General features: G+C 47.3%; 1 protein-coding gene across 6 annotated transcripts in view; it reads right to left on the bottom strand.

The window, feature by feature from the left end:
- RAD51B (RAD51 paralog B) overlaps positions 1–22,037 on the bottom strand; it is a 458,335-nt gene that overhangs the window by 19,329 nt on the left and 416,969 nt on the right. Inside the window, exon 16 of one of the 6 annotated variants that reach the window (XR_014317663.1) lies at positions 17,909–21,871. The exons of the other annotated variants lie outside the window; for them this stretch is intronic. The gene's annotated coding sequence lies outside the window, so the exon portion shown is untranslated. Of the gene's footprint in view, positions 1–17,908; positions 21,872–22,037 lie in introns of those variants that run through there. 6 annotated transcript variants of the gene reach the window in all.

Here is a 22,037-nt window from a genome sequence, read left to right on the forward strand (position 1 = left end):
GGGCATGTCGCAGTTGTCCCTTACTTTGTCTGAACAAGTCATGCTTGCTAGCAGGCTGTTTTGCTAATATAATCTGAATCAGTAAATGTATTCCTCCCATAACACGGCTTTAGATAGTGAGACATACTGGTACGAAGAAACTTGGTTTGCTAGGGACCTTTCATTAATGTTGGTCCTCATATATCCATGTGTGTAGGCGTCCAACGGGTAGCATCCTGTTTCTTCACTCACTCCACCCATGTTCACTATTGGGAGTCTCATGCAGAGCAGGGAAATGCAAGTTCAGTGAGGCTTTGTTTACTCAATGTGACATATATTTGTAAAAAACAGATGGAAAGATAATCTGTTGTGTTCTACTGGCAGAAATCACATCCATTACCCTGCACCACTATCTACGTTTATTTTATTTTATTTTATTTTATTTTATTTTATTTTATTTTATTTTATTTTATTTTATTTTATTTTATTTTATTTTATTTTATTTTTTAATATATATATCCTATTTTGTAGTTGGTGTTAATAGTGGCAGGACGTGGTGTTAATAGCTGCAGGACAGTGGAGAACTTGGCTTTTGTTTGGGGTGGTTAATGCCTGCCTGCCTTTGCCAGCATTGATATGTTGCTGCATCTTGTAACACCACCACTCTCCCTTCTTTCCAAAGGTATTTTTTTTTTCCAAAGGTACTTTTTTTTCCATTTCCTTTTTTTTTTTTTTTTTTTTTTTCCCTGGTTTCTTGAGAAGTGGTCTCTGATGATTCCTTATAGAAACTGGAAATGTGTCTCTCATGCTCACTTGATTTTTAGATGTTGATGCATAACTTGCCTCTGCACCAGTCTTTTTACACATGGCTCACATGCATGGACATTGGGAAGGATCAGGACAAGACAAAACGAAATCCAATGGCTGAAAGCTCACCAAATTCAGGCCCGAAGGCATACTAAGAATGTCTGGACAGGGGGACACTTTGCAATCATCATGATTTGCCCAGGCTGAGAAGGAGAGAGCTTTTTTCTACCATGGAAAATTGTCATACTAAGGCTGGATAACAAATAGAGGAGGCCCACAAAATCATTATGGTTTGCTCTTTCTAGTGTTAACCTCTAACAATCCATAAATAATGTGTAAGTTTCCACATACTGCAGTTTATCAGCAGGGTATTTTATTACTTGCTTTATGATCTAGATCACTGCTTTGGTTTAACCAGCAGTTTGCAGCAGTGAACATGCCCCAGGCTAGGGCCTGGAAGGTGCCTGGGGTCCCAGGCTTAGCTAAAACACATGAAACGCTGTCCTCTCATCTGTGACAACCGGCTGACACTGCAAAACGTGCAGGAACCATAAAAACAAAAGAAGCAGAATGGGAAGGAAGGAGACTCATAGCTAGGCAAAAGGCCAGCTTTTTCTGCTTTTTCCTTTGAGCCTCCACTTCTGGATTCCCTGCTTGCATGTCCTTACTATCAACTGGTGTTTTAGCCGTTCCTTTATGGGGAATTCTAACTAAAGGGAACCAAAGCAGTATCTGAAATTCACTTCCGCTTGGGCAATAGAAAGACTGTCTGAACGCCTTCCTCTTTTGGCTGCTCATGCTGCTCTTTTGAAAGAGCACCATTATAGTGTTATAACACTGCTGTATTTACAGTGTTGCTGTTACAGCTACAGCTTCCTCGAGCAGTGATCTTTTGCGTATCTTTACTGATGTGAAGAGTATGTGATGATGGAAGGTAAGCTAGAGTTTCATTGCTGGCAGGAGTTTGGCATGATTACATTGCTAGTGATTTGAGTTTTCCATATGTGTGAAAACAACAACAAAAAAATGTTCCTCACTCTGTCAGGAACTCAAGCTTGGAAGGCCAGCAGAGAGGGAAGCCAGCAATAAAGTGTACCCAAACGAGAAAAGATGTTTTTCTAACAAGCGGTTGAGAAGAACTTGAATACTTCTGGCTGTAAACATTTCTAGCATTTGGGACTATTTAAAATTCACATATGGGTGAGAAGGTCCTGTGACTTGTGCCAGTCACTTCTGGTAAGAACAGAAGTTTAAATAAAAATTGCTTCCATGCAGAGCCTACCAGTTGGTAAGAGGTGGCAATGAAGGTCGTGCTCCTGATCTTTCCTAGGCCAAGATAAACCAGTGGTGATTCCATTAAGGTCACGTACTCCGTAGTTAAAGGCATGTCATTTTGTGCTTTGGGCAAGTGCAAAGTTTTAGTGATGTGAAAAGGGTCTCAGAGAGAACAGCAATGAGCATAGACTATCCTAAATCTGCGGAATTCCTAGGAAATGTAACAGCAGATAAATCACCAGCTCTTTTTCAATTTCAGCCTCAAGGAAAAAAGCATTCAGAAGCTGGACCAGATGTTTGAGGACACAATCACAAAGGCCAGGCAGCAAATTGAGATCCAATTAACAAGACACTTTAAAGCAGCAAGTAATTTTTCAGTACTATAGCAGCGAGATGATGACCAGGCAACTGAAAACATGTTCTCCAGTGGAGAACAATCTATGGACAGGTCATGGCTAGAATCCCAGGGTGTTTCATACCTTTTTTTTTTTTTTGCTTTTGTTGTCACTTCAGATTAATATTGCCATCAATGTCAATGACAGAGGGGGTAAGATCACAAAACTAGAGCAGAGAACAGGTTAGAAGATCCTTCAGTGTGTTAGTGCTCAAGTCAGTTGGGCCAGATGAATTTCAGCCTAGGTTAATTGCACCAGCCAATTGTTTAACCTCAAAAGACCTAGGCATAACCTAGCCTAGCTTCTGGGATGTTACACAGCTCAAGAACACACTTGGAAGCCTGGAAAAGTGCAGACGTAGTTCCTGCCTTCAAAAGGAAAAAAAGGAGGAGCCAGGGACTGCAGATTGTTCAGTTTAACTTCAATTCCCGGAAAAATACTGGAACAAACAATCAAACTTTTGTAAGCACCTAAAACAAAACAAAGAAATGAATAATGGCCAACATAGATTTGTCAAAAACAAATTGTGTAAAATGGATCAAATTTCCTTTCATGACAGAGTAAAAAACTTTGTTGATAAGGGAGAAGCAATCGTTGTCCTATATTTTGACTGTGGTGAGGCTTTTGTCACAGGGTAACGTGATATTTCTAAACAAATTAAGGGAACCTGTGCTAAATGGGGCTGGTCTAGGATGATGCAATATTAACTGGAAAACCACACAGAGAGAATAGTTATTAATGACACTTTAAAACGGGAAAGGTGGGTCAGGAAGAGTCTTTTGGGAGTCTGTACCAGGTCAGTGTGATTAAGGTGATTATGAACAGCTTAGGCAATGGAATAGAGAATATCACATTCTTGTCTACCACAAACCTGGAAGGAGATGATGGATGTGCTGACATATAAAACTACAATTAAAAACTATTTAGGCAAATGGTCTTCAAAATAGGATTCATTTCAGAAAGGATCATTGTAAGTTCCTGCATAGGGGCATTGCCAAGAATAATTAATTCTGTTTGTGTGGTGTGGTGAATATGCCCAAGTAGCCCAAGTAGCAACTCCACATAAAAAGTTTATGTGAGAGATGTTACAGGTCACAATTAAAATATGAGTTAATTGCTAATGCAAAGAGCACAAATGCAGTAATATGCTGTGTAAATAGGCACAGACCCTACAACTAAGCCTTCTGCTCCGTTCTCCATGAGGCCACAGTTGGATTATGGGTGCTGTGCTCAAGACAGGGTCCAGAGGATGGCAATGGGAGTAATCAGAGTTCCTGAAATCCAGACCTAGGAAGGAAGAACGAGCAAGCCGACTTTCTTTAGTCTAGGGAAGACTGAGGGAGGTAGGGTTACTGTTGTCAGGTAGGTGAAAGATGGCTGGGAAAAGGGGAATAAATTGTTCTCCACATCCCTGATGGATAGGACAAGTAATGAACTTAAATTACAGAAATGGAGATTGAGGTTAGATGTTAGAAGAAAGAAAGCAGTAAGGATAATGACGCACAGGAGTATCAGAGGAGGCTGTGGACTCGCTATCCTGTGTTTAGGATGAGGTTAGACAAGCATTTGTCAAGAGTGACATAAGTATAATGATCCTGCCTAGGGACATGAGTCTGGACTAAATGATCTTCTGAGATCCCTTCCAGCCATATAAATCTCTGATTCTATCCTTACTGCTGAAGGAAGCCAGGATTACAAGTGCTCCACGTTTGTGGTTTGTGACGCTCACATTCGTGACTGGGAGCCAAGAACAGTCCTGCAGGAGCCATACGCACTGCTTGCTGGTGCGCAGGAAAATGGCAGGTAAAGTCACCAAAGACTAAGAGACATCCTTGGATTATGAGAGTATAGCGCTGCGTGGTTTATCTTGCATTCAAATGCTTCTGCTCCTAACCATAGTGATGATGCATGACGCTAGCCTTGAAAGCGTTGGTCGGTGTAAAACAGCCCGTTATGCTTGTTTGCTAATCGCAGCCAGGCAGAACTGGCCTCCCCGAACTACAGCACTCAGGACTGCTTGCTTCCATCTCGGTGGGAACCAGGGGCCAGTTCAGCCTGCAGCCCTGGCACTAGTGACGTGGGCTGGCACTGGCAACGCTAAAGCTGCCACAGGCTCCATCAGACGCTGGGTAGGAGAAACGAGAGCGATTGTTTTCTGTCTGGAGTCCCCACAGGCCACTGAGGACAGAGCTTGCTAGAGATTATTTTCTGCAAGCACTTAGAGGAGTTTGCATTTTTCTAGCAATTCAAAGGATGATAAGTGGAAAAGGGCACAAGAAAACAGAAATACTTTTTTTTTTTTTTTCCTCAGTTTCTAAAGACAGCTTTTACAAACATCAGTATATAAATAGAAAAAAAAAAAGACCCATTTTAAAGAGGTGGCTAACCCAGTGTCCCTTGAAAAAAATAGCAGAGAGCAAACACTGAAGTCCTTTAACTCTGTGTCATAATTTATAGCAGGTTTGCAATTGTGAAATCTCTCAGCGGCGTGGGACAGATGTTATGGTGAGGAAAATAAAACAAACAGGCAACGGGATGGGAAATGCAGAGAAGATGAAATGACACCGTGTTGTAATCCTTATGGGAAATCTCTATACAGCTTTCCAAAATTCTGTACTGGTGAGCAATTAGGAAACTAGACAAGCTATATAAACAGAGCCACTAGAGGTCTGTAACCATTCCCATGCAGTTTCCGCAGTGAGCATGAGTCTCAAGGGCAACTTTGGAGAGGGGAAAATTTCTGCCCACCATCTTCTAAATGATCCCTTTAATATTCTGTCCAGAGCTATTTGCGTAAGAAATGCACACAAGGGGAGGTTTTCCAGTGCTCACTCCTGTTCCTATGGCAGTAGATCAAAGGCAGTAACAATACAGAGTTAATTAATTCAGGAGAAGGAATTCCCACGTGCAGCGGTCTTAACCCAGCAGTGGAGGGAAGGTGTCAATCATAAGGGCAAAGGTGCTGAAACTGGCATGGATTTGTGGTTGTTTTTTTCCTTCACTAAGTAGTTAAGGAGGGGAGTTAAACAGTAAATGTCACCTGAGCTTTGGGAAAAGCTTCAGAAACGGTTTTTATACATAATCAACAGTTTATAAGTGAGCATGAATGATCCAGCTGCTGTAAACCTGAACAAAAATTGGGTCTAGAGTCTTGTAAAAAGAAACCTCTCCAAGGGAAGTGCATTTTTCTGTCCATGTCAAGTTTAGAGACACATTGGTCTCAGCACTACTCAGGGCTTGCATCCCCCCATTGAAGACCAGCAGCATCCACAAAGGTGGCAAAACTGGCCAAAGGGAAAGCTGGGGAGGAGTTTAACTGCCCCTGCAGCCTTCCAGTTTCGTGTAAATCAGCAGAGCAGAGGGATCAAAATGGTTGGGAAGAACCAAAAGTTACTCAGTAGTACCCAGAGGAGTGTGGGCAAAACCGCGGTATGGAGATAACAACAGAATGGAAAGCAAAGGCCTTCGTGGAGGCAGAGCAAGGGGCTGGCCACCGGTGCACCTGGGATTTCTAGAATGCCTTAAAGCCAGTAGGAAAGAAAAGGGAGAAGTTTGTTGATTTTTCCTGAGCTAGAAATTATCCTGCTCGTAATCTGATGCATATCTAGAAGGAGAAATCTTAGAGGCAAATAGAGAATTTAATTGTGGAAAGAGTGACTACTTGCCTGTCAGAAATATATTGTCCCTGAGTGGGAATAGCACAGGAGAAAGGACCACACATGAAGCAAAATATTATGGGACTCTGTTGATTTTAAATGAATTCATTTCTTCAGTTAATGCCTTCAAAAAAAGTATTTTTTTTTCTCAAACTAAATGTCTAATATTTCTCTGATATCAGTGGCAAAGCTCCTGTTGATTTCTCCTTAAACAACCGCAGAATATTAAAGCTGAAGTCAGTTTAAGAATCTATCCTCCTTTTCCCTTTATGGCCTTATTTTCCTTTTCAGATGGAGCTCTCCTAACTTGGCCTTTATTTATTTCTCAACATGGGGGAAGTGACCCACACGATCCTTCATGGGGTTTCTGCAAGCGTGCTCCCAGCAGCCAGCACTGAGCAAACAGAGCTCTGCAGCAGCTGATTTTATAGAAGAGATGTTAAACCCTGTGGCCAATACGTAGTTTGGCGTAATGGCAATGAAGACTTTTTTTCCCTTGGGCAAAACAGGGACACAGGGCTAATACCTGACTGTGGGAAGCTGATGATTTGTCTACCACTCTATAAAATAGGTACTAATTACAAAAATCAGATAATCAGGATTTAGATCTGATGGCCTTTTCTGCTTGCAGGCATCTTAATTGTATTTGCAGAAATCCACTGCACAAACCGATTTAGAAGTTGTTTCCTACCTGCCTCATCTTTGAACTCCAGCATGTCACAAACCTTTCAGGCTTGGACACACCAGAAAGGATCTTTACATTACAATGTCTGACAGCCAACCTTGTGGGTTTTCACTGGAATCATGCGTGCACTTCCCAGCACTGCACGTGGCAAATGCTCTGACCTACACAGAGATCTCTGTGTGTCCATTCACTTAGACACATCAGCTGTGCCCACATCGGGGCACATGCCAAGGCATGTGCGTGTGCGTGTGGTTTCTCGTCATATAAGTTTTCACTGAATGAGGAACGTAAGGAAGAATGCACCTTTTTATTTCTAGGAAGGACCTGAACCATCATATTTTATATAGCTTTGGAAAAAGGAAGTACTGCCATTTGGAAGAAAGTTTAGGGGCTCTGAAGAGGACGGCCTCTTCATGCTGGCATAATTCAATTTCTCTATTTACTGGAAATTGCCCCATTAAACTGCTTGAAGCGTGGCCAAGGACAGGCTATATAAGGCCCAACTGTACTCCTACCTTTGCTTGGTAGCAAAACCCTTGACACCTTCAGCCTTGTAGTTTGGATTTATCATGTATCATACATCGCTGTGTTTCCTTGGGATTTACAGTTATGGTGTTTTGCAAGAGTTCAGCCCCTTTGCCTACGCATTGCAGGAACTCTCTCATACTGGGCTATGGGAAGAGCCTCAAGAGCTATGGGTCAGCCTCAAGAACTGGTCAGTCTGGTGTTCCATAAAGCACTTTCTTGGGCTGCAGTGCTGAGAGATGGCTTGTCAAAGGCCCAGCTCATACTAGAGCCAGAGTGCGTGAGAGAGCAGCATAAGTCACGATGAGGTGAGACCCACATGCTGTATAAGCAGAAGGAATGGGGTAAGTCTCAGCCCCAAGACGCTTCCTGGTGACATTGCTTCCAAGACAGGAGATCTTAAAATTAATGGTTTTAAAAGTACTGGTTTTGGTATGTTACTACTAGCAGGTATTTCTGGCACCAATGCCCTTCATCACTGCACTTCAGCTGTTATTGGAGTTTGCCGCTACAGTTCTATGGAAGAGTCTGTGGGCTATTTGCTTCATAGCTGGAGTTCAGAGACAAAATCTGTACTGAAACCTGAGCTTTAAAGGTTTTGCTTGTTATTAAGAAAGCAAGCTGCAGCCTGCCTCCCCACTTCCCCCTCCCCCTGGCGCCCCTTTTTGAGGGTGACTAAAGTACCAAAAATATGACACACGCACACTGACTTTTAACTGGCTTCATAAAAACATACCTACAATTGCATAGCTTTTATGTTAGTGTCACATGTGAAAAGAATGTGCAAAGCCTAGGAAAGTATGCATAGCCTCATACTAGTTCTGTGTCTAATGATACTCAGATATGGGGCTGGCACATAACACTGCAGCACACAAGCTTCTGACTTTCTGAGCCAGCCTTGAAAAAGAAGGCTGAAGAGCATTTGCCTTCTGTGTGCCATTTGTCTTGTCAGCAGTGTGCTAAAAACAAACCTCTGTAAGCTCACAGTGACGGCTGGAATTGGCCCGGTCCCTGCGCGAGTGAGATTAAGGCATCCTACTTTCTGTGGTCCCTGATAAGGTGGAACTGTTTGTTATGGATGGCACTGATTTTTCTCAGGGGCATCATCATGAAGGGCAGGCTGGGACCTACACTGTGAACTTCCGTAACTTAAAGCATCTGACATTCTTCTGTTTTGTCTTAAATTTGAGTTGTTTTTTTTTGCGGGGCAGAGAAAAGTCCCGACATAATTTTATTTTTAGTACCTAAGTGCAATGTTCTAGGAAGTATTTTCACCTGTAAGATAGTGACCAATGCCCTCAGGTAGAACTTCAACTTACGATATTTTTTCTTGAAATCAGTGCTTTTTGTTTACCCTTACTATCCTCTTTTGCAACCCCAGACAATGAGGGGTGGTATGTTCCTGAAGGCTGTTCTAAAATAACCACCCAACAGTAGAGCCAACTTCTTACCTCAGCTTCAGTAATGAATCCCTTTGAACAACTAGTGCGACGCAGTAGGTATTTATGTGAGCAATGCTCAGCCACGTGTCTGTGCACCAGATACTGGGCTGGTTGCAAAGTGGGCAAGCCTCCAGAGCTGGAATAGCACTCCTGATACAACTTCCCCATGTCTGACTCAAGGAGCTATTACAAGAGGTGGCAGCTGGGTGCCTGAACAGAGCCTTTCCTCCCTCCTTCCCCTCGCCGTGCTCGTACTGTCTCTCACGACAAGGGAATCACTAGCGAAGTGTTCTGTGAATTCCCATTTCCTGTCAGATTCTCCTGCAGCTTGCACAGAAAGGCACAGAAATAAGTGGCTACGTAGCAAAAGCATATTCTGTTGCTCGGATATTTTTTTTCGCAAGGCTGATGAGACAATCTGAATCATACTGTTCCCTCCCACGCAGAAATCCCCTTCTGTTATAGTTATGCCTTGCATACCTAATAGTTTAGTAATCAGCATAAAGCAACTTCTCTGCAAAGCTGGGAAAAGCCATGTATCCCAAGTGGCAGAGAGTGGCCAGATGCCACCCTCTTCAGTTTTGGCCCATACTGACACCTCAGATATCGACACCATGATAGTCATGTTAAAAAGTGCCAGTGGAAAATGATTTGATGCAAAAAATGCATTTATGTCTCCCTTAGACAGGCAACAATAACTGGAAAAGCCTGAGAATATTTTGGTTACCCCGCACGCTTTCACACAAGTCTTGCTGGGCAGTGGAACCAGTGTAAAAGAGCCTGTGGGCTTGTTCAGATCGAAGTGCTGCTCTTCGTGGGCTCACCTGATCGGAGGTGGCAGCGAAGGGGAACAAGCTCCAACTCCAGCTGCCTCGTGCCTAAAGGTCCCTTCTATCTCCCTACCTGGTTGAGGGCTTTGTGAAGCAGCCCGGGGCCTGGCAGGTTTGGCAGCCTTATACTGCCACAGCAAGTTCAGGGCATACAGAAGGAGTTACCAGTTCACTTACTGCTTGATGGGGTGCTCCTGGCATCAAAATGCCACAGTCACGCGTGGAACCCAGCCGTGGTCACCATTTGGGGCAAACAGGCAGAAGAGAGCAGGACAGCAGGGGCTGACAGCCATTTCATCCAGAGACCTGTAGTGCAGTGTGCAGCAGAGGTTTTGGGTATAATTTGCGATAACAAAGACATTTTTGGTAGCACATAGAAGAGATTCTGGCTGTGAGGAGGTGGGAAGAACTGTCTAAGGAAGATCTTTTTGCCCATACTACAGTGGGAAATTGCAACTCTTTCCCTCAGGTGGCTGGGACTACAGAAGCTGTGAGTCCTCTACTTCAAGCTTACGGGTTTGGATCTCTGAATTCAGGGCACTTTTGTAGGGCAAGCCCTTCCAGCACCTTCCAGTCAGGTTTAACTGTTGCAGTTTAACTCTTAACAAAAGGTGCATTTTTTTGGACATAGGCCCTTGCAACCAGCTCTGGGCGGCCCTCCTGGGAAGGGTTTTGAACCAGAGGGGCTCCACGGGGCCCTGCCAGCCTCAGCCACTCGGTGCTTCTCTGGTTTCCAAACAGATTCTTGAAGACAGGTGAGGAAGTGACATTGGTGTGGCCGCAGGCTCAGACGCTGACCACAAACACATCCAGATGATCCGAGCTTTGGGGTTTCATTTTTGGTAGGCTGGATGGGGCACTGGCTTCTCGGGAAGTCCTCTCTGGACAGGTAAGCCAAGAATTTGCTCAGTGCTGCTTGGAGAAGAATGTCACCAGCTGCCGTACCACCCTGTATCCTCATCCTTAGCCAGCTCCTGGCCCAGCATCTCCTCATCCCGTGGCACAAGCACCCATCAGGCACCGTCTGCCCCGGTGCCCGCCGCCTCGCAGCAGCGGCCGCCAGCCATTCACACGGTTTATTTTGGAGGCCCGTGCTAATCCCCTCCGCCCTTGCGCCCCTCGGTTTACAGTATTGCAGCCGCTTCCAGCCCGCGATAGCGGGGTGGCCTCCGGGTGACCCTGGATTAGTGTAAATATTTTGCTTTCTCTGGAAGGAAATGTGACATACATTTGGGATGGAAGTTATCCAGAGACTGCGGCCCTGGGAGCCAAACCGCCGGGAAGCCCCCGCCGTGGTGGTCTGGAGGTACCGCGCTGTCGAACGTGTCGGGCCTGCCCCTGCCTCGCCCCAGCGGGGATCAAACACATTTAGAGAGCGAGAGCCACTGGTATCGTGTCCTGTGTGCCCACCCAGCAGCCAGGAGCACAGCCTGGCATGGCACAGCACGGCATGGCACAACACACCTCCTGCCCTGCCATACCACATCCCGGGAAGGCTGAGCACCAGCACAGCAGCATGACACAAATGAGGGGGGTGAGAATGGGGTTGTACACAAATGCTTTCCAAACTCCTGTGCGAGTTAGGAACAAAGCTGCCACCAGAAAAAACTTGCTACGATATTACTTTTTTATCTTAAACCACCATATCGATGCAAGAAGTTGCAGATAAGGTGTCTGTCCCTGCCTCCTGTGCGTTGCACCCCAGACAGGCCATTTTAAATCCTGGGTGGATTTTGAAAACTGGCTCCCAGCTCAGTGCTATTTGCTGCTGCTGACACTTGTGCTCATCTGCCTTGGTCTCCCTGGCTGTAACATGTGCTTAAAAAAGAACAATAGTACAGTGCTTCAAGGCATACTATATGAAGTAGCTGGTGTCACATTTTACATCTGATAAATATTAATTAACGGTATTTCAGACTACAAAAGGCGCTGGGATCTCATGCATCAGCTGGAGAGAAATGTATCTCCCAGATTTAGCCATAATCTAGCTGAATTATGCATTTGATTTGGCATGGCTGATTACCCCGGAGAGGTGTCTGCTTGTTCAGCATTCCTCCGTCGTGTACGGAGGTGCCGACTTCCCGTGGTAAAGCCCAGCAGCCAGCCCGGGGACTCACGGAGCCAGATCATCCAGAACGGGCAAGCTGCATCAGGTAGAAGGTTTGCTTTTGATAAGTATCCAGAAATTAAGGCACCAACTTGTTGAGGTTTTAGGCCATGCCTAGGCCCCATCCTGATAATCCACTGTTAGCTTAATTATCAACCTTTGTTTTTCCAGACAGTCAAATTTGTTACGGAGCAAATGCATGTGTGTTGGATTCGCTTGTGAAAGCCTCAACAGGAGATAATTTAAAATCAAATTACAGTGACACAGTCTGCCATTAAACCTGAAAAAGAAGGTACCCTTTCACAGGACAATTCCCTTCGTGCGCTAAAATAAAAGCTGAGCAAACTGCAGTGTAACGCTCAGACAGCCCGCAGAGCCGTAGGGATGCACATTGACTTTTTAGGAAGATACGCAGCGAACGCTAAACAAACCATGACGTTCCCAGTGCTGCTGCCCAGAACCAGCGCCCTGCTCTTCCTTACGTGCAGGGACGTCTAAACAGCTCTTGCAGCAGCTGCTGACACTACAATACTGAATCCTGCTCTGAAGAATTTAGGAGTGAGTCACTGAGATGGGAATTAACCCGTTACTTAGCATACACACACTGCTGAGCTGAAATGCAGGGCAGAGGGGAGGCAATGAAAATCCCAGCTTCCAGAAATTTTCATTGTGTGAAAGTGTCTTTTTTTTTGTTTGTTTGTTTTTTGTTTTGTTACTGTTATCCTCTCAATCTACCCTAGTTATTGCACATGTAGGGACTACTCGCCATCCCTATTCAATATGCAGAGCAGCACTGCCATGCTGAGCAAGGCTCTGGGAAACATACCTATGGGAAGTTGGGCCTTAGCATGGTCAGGCTAATCTCACGTGTGCATATTCAGACAGGGCTGGAAGTGACACTGAGGTCTTGCTTTGGTACTCAGGTTGACCTCATATCCAGTACCAGCAGCTCTTTTTGATCTGCTTTTCCTTTGACATTGTCTGTTGTATGCTTCCCCCTGTCATGCATTCATTCCATTTTAATGCTGTTGGTCTGGATTTGGGAGAAGGCTAAAGTGCGAGCCAGCCAAAAGACCAGCCAGAAGAGTGATGATTTTGGCCATCTCAGAGACCAGCTGTAGGAGATGCGATTTTATCTGACAAAAAAGGTGCTGAGAGTATTTTAATTATGCAGGGGGGTGGGTTTGGCAAAAACAGAGAGCTCTGGCTTCAAGTAGAAACAGCTAATTTAGCCGAGTGCCAAAACTTGTGCCAGCTCTAGGTAAACTTTGCTGCTCTTCTTGCAGTGCTCATCCAGTCCTGTTCCAGCCAGCAACAGGAACTGCCGCCGGGTGCACCTCATAAATACAAATAGGCCAGGAGAGACTCGTGTGAATGTTTCCTATGCGTTCACTTCTCGCAAGGACGTGTCTCACACCTGGAGCCCAGCTCTGCCGTGCCAGATCAAAAAGTGGGCATGGTGTTTGCGCTGTCCTAAAGGGGAGAGGACGCAGCCCTCAGCCAACAGAAGTGCCCATGCCGGGGTATGACAAGTACAGCTGTGGGCAGGAGGGTGGGTGCTCTGCGAATTGTGGCTCTGGATGAGGCTTTTGGTGCTCGGAGCTGTGTCTACGTGAATATCTGTGATGAAGCACATGCTTAACTTTCTAAGCACAAAGCTCTCACATACTAAGATTTATATTTAAAGGAGAGGAGAAAGAGAAACATAAATTTGTGGCGTGTGTTTCTGAGCTAGGAAACATGAAAAGCCATTTGCAGCAAGGAAGCGTACCACTTCTGCTGAGAGGCACTTGGGATGGCTCTTGCCTTTCAATCTCTCTATCAACAGATGAGATGCTCGAAGATTGCGCCTATCCTGAAACACTCATTTTCTTTTGCAGAGTAATAAGCAAATAGGTTTGAGCCTGTTGCCTGCAGGGAAATGGTTTTGTAATGGAAGGAGCACCCTGCACTAAATCAACAAACAGAGAATGGCTGTGTTTGTTTTTCCGTGTACTGGAGGTGAAGGTTGCAACCACACTGGGGTTTCTTTCACATCCTCTCCACTTGACACGGGGCAGGGGACAGGCACAGATGCACATGGAGCTGTAGTGTACACGGAGGGAGCATGTAACTGGAATTGCAAAGCCCTTGGGCTCTGCTTTTCCTCCACGTGTGCTCTGTGCTGGCGGGGTGGGTGATGGGCCCCCAGGCACTCCTGGCACTGTCCCTGCGCTCTGTGAGCCAGCACAGGCTTCCCAGGGAGCCGCCTGGGTGCCCCACTGCTCGCTTCCAGCCCCCAGCTCCTGCCTGTGCAGTCACACAGCCGAGCATCAGGGAACGCAGCTGGACTGCAGCTGACCACCCGCTACAAAAAGGAACCTGTCTCTGTTTTTTTAACCCAGCTCTGTTCCCCACTCCAGTTCAGTCTGAGGGCACACCAGTGCTGGCACTGGGAGCGATCATCACAGGCTTCTTGCAGCAGCGACAGCAGCTTACGCGGGTGACACCAGCTTATGCCGGCGTGGGTGTCAGTAGCCCTCTGGCCTGGGCAAGGGATGGCCTGGAGGTGGGGCGGGATGCTGGCCCCGAGCCCTGCCTGCATGAGCAAGCAGGAGAGGAGAGCTGCAAGCGCAGCCAAGCTGATCAGCCAGCAGCAGTGATACTGGTGGGTGTCTTGTTTCATGCATTCACATACTCATAGAAATGCGCTTTGATTAGCACAGCTCATTTCACATAAGGTAGGTATTTTGGCTTATTGGCTTTAAATACAGAGCTACCAGTATAATTTTTGTCCATGCCATGTACGCTTTGTTGTCACTGCTGAAGGAGTGTGCCTAGCACAGGCACAGACTTGGAGCTGATTTGGAAAAAGATGGTTATCTAGGCAGACAGAGGTTTGTTTTCCTCCCTTCAGTTGCATCACAAAGACAGTGCATTACTGGGAAGCATTTTGTACACTTAGTCAGTACACAGGGAGCATTTGCAAAATTCAGGACGGGAATAAGTTTATGGTTTAATCCTGTCTTATACAGATGTATTCGCCTTATCCATATATTCCTAGCATTTGAACCTATAGATCAAAAATAGGCCTATGGCACGAATGGATGCTTTAAGATATCCTACAGACAGCCCCCTCCATGGCTATACCTGATGCACAGTTGTGTGCCCATATGTGCTTGTGTTTTTCACATATATTTCCCATCGTTCCTCCTTGCTCCAAACAGATGTAAAGACTTGTGTGTGTGCATGTGTCTGTGTGTCAGAACAGGCACACCGGTGCGTATACAAGTACTTGCAGACACTTGCAGGTATATATGTGCCCATGCAGCCCACACTACTCGTCACGTTTACATCTGTCTGTATACATGCCTATCCTGCCATACAATCAACATATGCACGAGTTTGCTGTAAGAAGCCAATCCTTCCCCCTGCCCCACCCCCTCCCCGAATTGCCAAATGCTGAACCCCTCAGGCTAGCTGTTGTGGTTACCCTGATTCCCAGGTTTCTTCTGCAGTCGGCTTGTAAGTGGCACTACAAGTTTCCTAACAACTGGGATGAAGTTTTGTGTAAATCACCTTCTAGGCATTAGACTTTTCCCAGCAAAAGAGGGGGGCGGGTGTTTAGAGGAGGGAGAGCTGCTCCCTTTGATGTGGGGATTAGTTCACATGTCAGTGTTATCCCCCCCTCTTTTTTTTTTAATATGCTGTGATTTACAGAAGGGCGGCTATGAGAGATAGCCAAGGGGACACCCACGTGGGACTTGCTGACAGACACCACCTCCCAGAAGATACCTACAACTAAAGCAGCTGGCATCAACAGAAAGGCTGCAATTACAAAAATAAAATAAATAAATAAAAATAATAAAAAGCATCTTAAAAAATAACCTGTTTTGCCTAACAAATGCTTTCTAAAAATTAGGATGTGCTTTATTGCTAATGGAGCTGGAACTGGTTTTCCAGCAGCAGAGGGGGAGTGTTTTTGCACATCCATAACAAAGACATTATAAATGCTTTTTTCCTTTAAAAAATGTTTGGTCTGTATCTTCCCCCTAGAGCACACATCAGTAGTGAGAATGAATGTGGCTCCAGAAGAGATTATGCTCACTTGAAACATATTTAGCAACACGACTGCTCCAGTCAGAGTTTCCATACTGTCCTGCATGAATTTTTATCGGTGCTTTACAAAAACTTCACTTTTTGGTCAAAAGTTATGTAGTTGTTCTGCAATCCAATCTTATGTCTATTAGTGTTAGAAGAAACTTTCCTGATGCTTTTCATGGGAACTGGATAAGGCTCTGAATTATTAGGCTAGGAGCCATATTCAGAGTAGCTTTGCTTAGCATATCTGAATAGTTTAAGCTTATTGCTTTGTGTAGCGGATGGCTGAGGGGCTGATGAGAGAGACAGTGATGAATAAATACAGTAAGAAAAGTTTTAACTAGCTTTATTTAAAAATAGTCTGCTGCATTTTTTTTTTCAAAGTTCTATTTACTTTTACCTTTTTAATATCCTAATGTTTTTATTTGTGTATTTCTCTTTCAACAAAACTCTGAGACATTCTATTGAAGCAAACTTCTTATTTTAAAGAAAAAAAGAAACAAACCAGAAATTTAATTTCCAGACAGGCCGGCTCTCTGACCCGCCTCCCTGCACGGCTGCACCAGTGCTGAAGGCGGTGGGGGAGACAAGAGTATGGCAGCCCAGACTTCAGAGTGAGCTCCTGTTAAACTCTACCCTAAACCAACACTTTTCTCATGTTGTTTAGTCTGCAGAGGTAATAAAGCATCTTCCTCGGTGTTGCCACTAACTGCTCTCCCATCCAGACACCTGAAGTCCCTCATTCAGCTCTGATGCTGCTGACACGCTGGCGCAGCTGAGAACTGTGCGGGCACCGCACCTTGAGGGCCAGACAAAAGCCAAACCACTTCAGCACTGCGATGACAACGATGACAATGATGTTTCCAGAGGCCTCCCGCCAATTCCCCTGCTATTATCTCAGGAATAAAGAGGTTTTTGTGTCAGCCCCAGGAGGCTGGGGCTGCCGCTGACGGCGGAAGCGGGATGTGCCCGTGACGAGCCGGCCTTGCAGCGGGGCGCGGCGGTGGTGTGGCCGTGTTCAAGCGTGGCCTCACAGCGTGGCTTCTGCCACCCCAGACCAGCCACTGCACACACCCCAGGCCAAGCACTGCTCTCCCTTCTCCTGTCTGCAGCCAGGGCACAGGTGGAAGCTGCCCCAGCCTCTCCTCAGGCCAAGATACTTGGGCGCCACAGGTTTGGCTCTTGTGTGCCTACACGTGTGCTGCCTCAGCTTGCCGCCTCTATTTTGTGTTGCTGTGAAGGGACCATGGATGTCGTGCTTTTCAGAAACCTGCACAGAATGACAACGCACGCGTGCTGTCCCCACACCAGCAGGTTTCTGCGTGGTGATCCACAGGGACTTCCCTCACCCTGGCCTTGGATGGGGCTGCGGTGGCGAGGGGCCTGTGTGGAGAGGGAAGCGAGACTCGGTGACTGGAAGCGACGGGCCTTCTGCTGCCTGGGGCGTCTGCCACGTACGTTCCTGCAGAGAAGGGTATCTAACGAGACAGAGGCATGCCAAGCTACTTTGTCTTCTTCTGAGGCGAAAATCCAAAACATTGGGTGCTCGTTTACTCACATTGTCAAAATATTTGACAGGGTTGATATCGAGCAGTGTCTTGAAGATACTGCCACCTGGAAGCAAAGATAGGCTCCCCCATGTCACCACACTTACTTTGCAGAACTAGAAAAGGCTCTTCTCTGCTATCCTGTCCTTCATTTGGCAGGGAGAGCAATGATGGGAGATCACATACAAAGACATCCCCCTCTTGTATTTTCTGTGAACGCATCACCATTTGGGTGCTCAGGCTGATCTCCATTCTCACTGGAAGTTGGAATCCCTCCCGAGGGATTAAACAAGCTTCTCCTTCAAACAAGCACGCAGCACTGGCTGATTAAACCCCAGTATTTATGCATGCAAGTTGATAATGTTTTTCAGTGAGAAAAGTCATTCCTGTATTACTCAGGTTCGCTCTTGTCTGTGAGAAGCAGGACTTCTCAAGTCTCCCATTTGTACTGAGTTGGAAATACCCAATTTAAGCAAAGTATGTTAAATGCCATACATACCAAAGAGGTAGGCACTTTTCAGTAGCTACATTTGAAAGTAGAGACTAGAACTCTGATTGTGTGATTTGGAAGGCTTACAGTTAGAAATTAAGCAATGTAGTAAAATAGAAAACAACAATCAGACAGCCAGTCAAGCAGAACGGGCGTACTCTTTCAAGAGCATGAGAAAAGCAGAGAACACAAAAAAATACAGCCAATTTCATTTACTTATTTATGGTTTGTTTTTTGAAAGTTACATAGGTAATGAGAAAGCTTGTAGCAGAACAACATGAGCAGTCTATAAATTAAATTTTGCCATGATCTTCCCCTTCACACCACACAAATGCATGCACTGGGTGCAGTTCATAACCAGCCTGCCCCCTCCCCTCCAAAAAAGAGAACTGAAACAGAAACCAAATGCTCTGCTTGGTTATCCAGCGATCTGGCTGCAAGGTGCCCCTGGCACATTGTTCCATGGGCCACGTGAGCCCCAGATGAGCACTGGGCCCTGCCAGCCAGGCACTGCAGCTAAATAGCCACCTTCTTAGCATCCTGCACCCTGCAAAGCCTCCCGGGGCCTGATTAGGAAAACACTGCAGGGGTTTCACAGGAAAGGGGGCTGGGGTCAGGAGAAAGCGCTAAACCTTTGCATGTAACATCTCATGTGACTGAGCGGGCGGGCTGGTGACCGTGGTCCCCATTGGCAAGCAGCGGCTTGCGGAGACCTCAGGGTTATTAGATGGGATTGAGGGAGAATGCCAGCAATGTGTGTGGGGCCGGGGGGATGAAAGGGAAGCCCGACTCAATGGATGAATGAATAAATATGCATGCGATTTGTGAATGACTTCTCTCCCTTCGCTGAACCTGCACACAAATTTCTACAGCGATCAGTGAAAGCCTGACAGCGATGTCTCGTGGCTCAGAAGGTCCAAGCTGTCCCCCAGCCCTACGTGCCAAGCCGCCGGGGAGCCCAGCACCCACTCAGTTGCTGCAGTGGCCCAGGTGAGATGCCACCAGCAGAGCTGAGAGCGATGTTCCTGCGTGCCATGCGTGGCGTGAAGCTCCTCGCCAGGGCATCCCTGCACCTCCCAACCACAGCTGCCACGGTGGGGAGAGTGGCGGCCGTGCTGATCGCGGCAGCTCCCACTGCTGGCAGCAGAACCAGGGACCATGGCACACCCATGGGGTGTGAGGGGGAAAAACGAGGCTGGAGGAATCCCAGACCAAAGGGCACACGTCAGCTGGCAGGCAGAGCTCACCCGGTGCCGTCCCCACCGTCTCTGCTGTGCTTGGGGCTTGAGTGCCCGGCGGGCGGCCTCCCGAGATGGTGGCTGCAGGCACGCGGGCTGGAGGTGCACACAGGGGGAGGATTTGCTCCCCACAGCGCGTGAGCTTGGAAAGATGGGAGCAGGACATTCACTGCTTAGGAACGGTGTCTCTGCAGCTCCTAACTTGGCACGCTGGAGCCATCTTTTATTATCCTTTGGGGCTATAGCTGCAAACAAAAAATGCTTTCATTTCGCTTTGGCGGCCACTCAGGTTGTGTGTGCTCTGGCTGCTTCCTTAATTACAGCGGCTGTTGACAACTCCTCCTGATAGAGACCCTCTCTTTGACCAGTCCCTCCACTCCCCCACTTATTTTTGCAGTCTGGACACACAACAAGCCGGGACGATGGTCTGTAAAAATAAGCTCACTGTAATGCAGCGATTCCTGTGCCACAGCTATGCTGTGTTCCTCTCTTCTGTCCTCTCAGTCTGTACTGGTGCTGTTTATTTCCTCTTTCTGGCTGTAAGACGTTTTATTTATTAGTGCTGGATTTCCTGTTGCCTGCAGCTGCCCGTGCTTTCCTCTCTGCAGCGCGTGTTGCCGTTCGACTCAGGCTCTCTCAGGTGCTCCCACCCAGCTCGGTCGATGGTCGCATTCCTTACACCTGACAGGGAGGGGGACTCGCACGGCGTGCAAACCAAGCCACCCAAAGTCCAACGCAACCCAAAGCCAATGCAGGGAGCCCTCGCAGGCACAGGAGGGCTCCTGTCTACGAGTTGCTGACGTACAGATGATGCTTTCTGGGGCGGCAGGGACACCTCTTGTCTTGCTTGCTGCTCTGCAGAGAGGAAGCCGGCGCTTTGAACTAAGGCCGGCCTGCAGGGCTGCTGCCCCAGGGGGTTAAAAGTTTGCCATGAGGTTTCTTTCACATTGTGGGCCACATTGTGGTAGAAATGTCGTGCGGACTTTCCGCACGTGAGGTTCATGAATGACTCCCTTGACCTTTTGTGGACATTCGACATCCTCGTAGTAAACACGATTGCTTATACGGAAAGTGAGGTCACAAAGGAAAAAAATGTTTAGCTGCTTTGAACGTGATTTCTCTGCTGGAAGGAAGGAGGAGGCACGAGCTCTTAACGTGTTGCGTATTACTGGCAAGGCTGGTTGGGAAAGCTCACTGGTACGCGCTGGGGAGAAGTGCTGAACCGCGTTCCCGGTACCGATCTGGTACTTCTTCACGTGGCAGGGAGCGAGGCTGAAGCAGCGCCTAATGGCAACATTCCCTCTTTTGCAATTAACATGAGAGGGGCTGTCCTATTTTTATCACCTTTTCTTGCTGTTTGCTGAGGGCTCAGGGCCTGACAGCTGCGTAAGGGAAGTTGAGGCTCACGTGAGCGCCCAGGCAGGGTGCGGGGTGTGAAGGGTTTGGCGCGATGTGGTGCAGCCCCGGCAGGACGCGACGCTGCCAGCTGCGGCGAGCGGGGGGCAGCTGCTGGCCGCGACACGCTGCAGGTGCAGCACCCTCAGACGCCTTTTCCTTTGTGTCAGATGTCCGAGAGCTGCCTGGGAACGTTAAATAGGGAACTGTCCTCTGACATCTTCCAGGTAGGATGGAAACAGGAGATCCTGAGCGTTTGAATTATGAAAGCTCCCAGTGTGTTACCTGCAAGCCAGTGTTTTGACCCCAGCATCCTGGCCAAATTCCAGCTCTGCTAATTACATCCTGCCTATGTGAAAATTTCCCTGCGTTTGTACACAGCCCTCCTTCCCCGCTTGTTTTCGGCAGCTGGGCGGCGTTGCCAGGCACAGCGAAGTGCTTGCCATGTCCCACCCCAGGCCTGGCCGCCTTTCAGCAGGGAATGAAGCGAGCACTGTGCACAGCATCTGCAGGGACCCTGGATCCTTGGCAGGGACGCGTGCCACAGCAGCGCACCCGAGGGCCAGCGCCGGGGCTGGGGCACACAGCACGGATGGCGATGGCATGAACAGGTCAAAGGCACCAGTGCAGGGCTGCAGCACCGGGCCGCAGGGAAGGCAGCACGGGCGGCTGGGCTCCCATCTGCTTTGGCTCCCCGCATCTCTCAGCTACAGGGCTGAGGGTAAGCACCGATCTAGTGTTGGGAGCTCTCTGACTTCAGGTTGGTTTGTATGGCGTGAGGAGCTCTCGGTCCTGCATAAGCTGGCCACCACCAATGCACATCCACCTTTCGCATAGCTGGTTATTGATCAGTGCGGACAAGGGAAGATAAAAAAAATCATTCAAAAATGTATAGATTTGCTTCTTTCTCTTTCACTTCATGACTCATGTACGCATTGCTTTTGGCTCATCCCTGTTGGGAACAGCTCTTCTCAATGGCCCTAATCCTCCTGGTAAAAACCTGACTCACAGCACTGGAGATGAACTGGCTGCTGGATTATCCCCCTCTTCTGAAGAGGATGCGGAGGATGGCTGCAGCAGTAGCTATGGGATTGTGATAATAAAGACTGTGAGTCACAAACAGGAGGCTAATGAACTCAGATATTTAATACAGGGGAATGCCTTATTGGCTCTTCTGCCCAGTTTCTTGTCAGCCAAGAGCTCGCTCTGGTTATGGCATTTCTGAGAGTCCTGCCTGAATATGATACGGGAGCACATAAGAAAGCAGAGTTTGCTCCTGCTGGTGCATGCAGAGGCAGCAGCAAAGGCAGGACATGTCCAGGGCAGATGGAGCAGTGACTTGCTCTTTTTTTTCCTGCTCACATCCCTCTCTGATCTTTTCAGCATCTTGATCCCACGGGACAGCAGCAGCGAGAGTTCTCTGTATTCCAAAGGGGGAAAAAAACAGCTTATGTCAAGGTGTGACGCCAGTATGTTTTCACTAGATCCCAGAAGGGGAAGCATAGCGAGCCTTGAAGTGGGAGGGAATTGTGTTGTCTGTGTTGACAGAAAAGATAGAAGGCTGGGACTCAAAGACCTGAGTCCTC

The sequence above is a fragment of the Aythya marila genome (genome assembly GCF_965140915.1).
Source record: "Aythya marila genome assembly, chromosome: 5".
Taxonomy (NCBI): Eukaryota; Metazoa; Chordata; class Aves; order Anseriformes; family Anatidae; genus Aythya; species Aythya marila.